The sequence below is a fragment of the Rhagoletis pomonella genome, unplaced genomic scaffold (genome assembly GCF_013731165.1).
Source record: "Rhagoletis pomonella isolate Grant_MI unplaced genomic scaffold, Rhpom_1.0 Rhpom_scaffold_00005, whole genome shotgun sequence".
Lineage (NCBI taxonomy): Eukaryota > Metazoa > Arthropoda > Insecta > Diptera > Tephritidae > Rhagoletis > Rhagoletis pomonella.
The window spans coordinates 8,423,030-8,426,968 of record NW_023458559.1 but is presented as its reverse complement, the minus strand read 5'-3'; positions in this window follow the sequence as shown (position 1 = coordinate 8,426,968).

Below are 3,939 nucleotides of genomic sequence, written 5' to 3'. Positions count from 1 at the left end.
CTCACCACAGCGAAATTGCCGCTGTCAAAATTAGAACACCCGCCGGTATATGAAATTTAACACAGCCAATGCGAAATGCCTAGTTCGCTCGGCGGCGTTTCGTGGCGATAGATTTAATTCTATCGCCACTGCTGGGCGAATGCGGCAGTGCTTGCCAAAGGTGGCCGCAGTTTTTTTTTGTTTCAAAGTTTTAGAAGAAAACAACAAATTGACAGGAATATTTTGTGTTGGTTTGAAAATATAATAATTGATTATTTTAATCTGGCTTAAAATAAGATGATTTATAAAAATTTGTCTTTGTTTTATATATATATTCTTATTATTTCCCCATTTCTAAATATAGGTTAGTTTTTTTTAAACATGGTAACCGCGACGAAATCAGCTGTTTCTTCGGTTGTTTAGTTTATAGTAGCCAAACAAAATAATGGATATCAACGAGATTCTCATCGAACAAATTAAACAAAATGATTGTTTATTTAACTTATTACATCGCGTATACAAAAATGTGCACAAGAAAATGGAAATATGGGAATCAGTTGCCCAGTCCTTGAATTTGAGCCGGAAGTAGACATGAATTTACATGTGTATGTACATATATACAAGTGATTTGCATGAGATAAGTATTAGGCCTGCTCCAGGTACTCCAGGATTTACAGGAAACCCTGTTCCGCCTTTAATAAACTTTATGGAAGGTGGCGTACGGGAACAGTTTCTTGTAAAAACCTGCAAATCGTTAAGTAGCTGGAACATACTTATTAATAAACAATATTTCTACCAGCGGATGCATGTCGCAAGCGCTGGAATCGGCTCCGAGATATGTACATATAATGGGCTGTTTTTGCTTACGCGTAAAAGCACATTTAGCGCATTTAGCTCTAAATGCTACTCTAAATTTACATTTATCCATACAAAATTCGTCTCCTAAATGCAACTCCATTTTTGCATTAAGAATCTAAATGCCAAAAGCAACCCTGTGATCTTCCAAAATTTCCACGATTCGAACATGGTTTAATGAGAAAATGTGGCAACATTGCTTTTTCGCGTATGCAGTTGCTAGCTGCGTTTCAGTGATCGCGGATCGAGATTTAATTTATTATTTTACATTATTTTGAAAAAGAAAAGTTGCACGAATTCAACATCGATATGAAACTGATAGATATCCGGCTCAATTAGTGATCAACTCTGGGTTTTTTCCTATTTAATTGAGGATATTTCAATTGATAGCACCGACAAATGAAAATATACACAAACAAATTTTCGGGTATGGTTAAAACAATTAAAGTTTTTGTATTGAACTTTTTGTTTAAAATTTCTTTTTCCCTTTTCAGTAGGGTTTTTTGCACATTATCTTCTGTGCGAATTGATCGTGATAGATACGGATCTGAATAAGCGACAGGAACACGGCCGTTTGTCAAAAGCATACGGTTTCGAACTCGCGTAAATGTACATTTGCTAAATGCGATAGCATGAACGTTCTTCGAAAAAATATGTTCGAAAGTGCTAAATGTTGCATTTTAAATGCAGCTAAAACGCTGCATAAGAAACGAAAGCGTTCTGAGCTCCTTGCGCCTGGAAGTGGCGCTCCCAATCCTGTTAAAAGATGGAAATATATGGAAATGCTAACATTTTTGGACAACTACACTGATTCTAGACCGTAAGTATGCGCTTACTCTAAATAGTGTTGTTTAAAGCATCCGTATATATACATACATACATAAGTAAATACATAAGTACATACACACTTATGTACATACATTCATTTCCAACCCACGGTTGTGCACATTGGGTATTCTTATGTATGTACTGTGATATGATATGAAAAATATGGAATCTCTTTTTAAAATACATGAAAACTGCCTATTATTCAATTAAGGCCTTTTTTGGGTACGGTTTAGTTATTTGTACAACGATTATGGGGAGTGGTGACTTTTCATAAAGATCGGTCCATCCTCTTTCGTTTAGGCGGGCGGATTTGGGGGCCACGCCCTGCCCCCTCCGCCACCCACCCCTAAATCGTTGTACAAACAACTAAACTTTTCCCCCTTGTTTGTGTTCTTTGTATTTTTTGTAGAACGGTGGGAAATGTTGAATCGGATATTGTGTACGAAGACTTGTGGATTGCTCCATGTCTACAATCGTGGATGAAGATGAAAGTGAAGACCCTCCGCCAAGAAAAGTTGTGACAAAGAAACAGGTAGACACCGAAGTGACCTCGGCTTTTAAGGAAGCAATGAAACAATGTTCAGAAACGGTACAAAAATTAGCTAGTATTCCTTGCGAACAAGAAAAAGAACGCGATTCAACATCACTTTTGTTTGAAAACCTGGCAAAAAAATTTTCTAATGCCAATATATCCCAAGAAAATCTGCGCATTATTGAATGCAAAATTTTTGCTTTAGTTTATAAAGAACTAAAAGAGTCAAGTGGTTAATTAATTAAAGACGGTACTTTTTGTAATAAAAAATGGTTCTCCAAGTACAAATGGATGTATAACATCTAATATTTATTGAATTAATATGTAACATTAACAATTAAAATATAACATCTAATATGTATTGAATTAAATGTCCTTACATACAGCCTGCGATAAAACGATAGCACCTTAACATTTTGACCAGTTTAGACTATTTTTTTTTGTTTCTTTTTTTAATGTTAAATAATTGTTTATAAAAGTTCTTATACCATGTCCCCACCAAAAAGTTAACCATCTCGAATCGAACTTAACCACATCACTAACTATTGGTGTCCACACTGCGGTTTGAGGTTTATAAAACAGTACAAATGTAAAGAACAGTGTTCGGACAACCAAACCTCGATTCAGGACTAAATCGCTGCAAAAATCGGACCAAAAACAAATTTTCCGTACTAGATTGAATTTTTTATTTTTGTTTCTGACATTAATTGTTTGACTAAAATATTTTCTATTCATGCAAAATAAGAACGCGAAGCAATGCAAGGATAATATGTTACATATTTAGGTAATTTTTAGCATTTTCTATGAAGTAGAACGTATCTAACACTTAATTTTTTTTAAGGCAAACCTTTGCTACTTTATGTAAATTTCATTCTACATATATTTTTTAACAACTTAAGTAAAGTTCTGCATCCGCCAGTTTGTACGCCATACGTCAAAAAATAACGAAGTTAATTTATTGACGCATTGCTATGAAAGAGTTACTTTTCAACAGTGAGATTTGGCTACTTTTCAATTTTTTTACTGAAAACGATGGTGAACACTCAAAAAACGTCCCCAAGAGGGGCATAACATGAATGAAAAAAACGGAATAGATTTGAAGTCCAGCGGAGTAGAGGAGTAGATTTCAATTTGTTTTAAAAACCGGATAAATCTAATCTGATTTTAGTTGAGTCCAAACACTAGTAGGGAACGAATTCTTTACATTTCAACGCTAATGACCCACAGATGGCGGGAAAACACAGGGTTGTATCAGACTTTCGACGTGGTTTCGAGTTGGTTAGCTTTTAACCGTCTCAGTGAAATGGTTAAGTGCTGTAATTTTTATATGGCGAAACTACGCTAAATCAAGTGGGTTATCGGGATAACCAACTCAATAGCCATAACCACGTGGTTAGCGCCGGTGGGGACATGGTATTAGAAGCTATAAAACTGTATACTTAACATTTTTCTAGAAATTCTAATAAAGCTTCGAATTTTCATGAAACTGGAATTTTTATAATTTTCGCACAAAGTTTGAAATTTGGATTAGTATGGCTTCTAAGAACTTTTATAAAAAAACTATTTAATATTAAAAAAAGAAACAAAAGAAAAATAGTCTAAACTGGTCAAAATGTTAAGGTGCAATCGTTTTATCACAGGCTTTATATATTTGAAATTAGTACACAATTGGAAAAAGCTAAGTTTTGCCTTTTTTCCTCTTTTGTGTTCAAGTACAAATCGATGTATAACATCTAAAATGAATT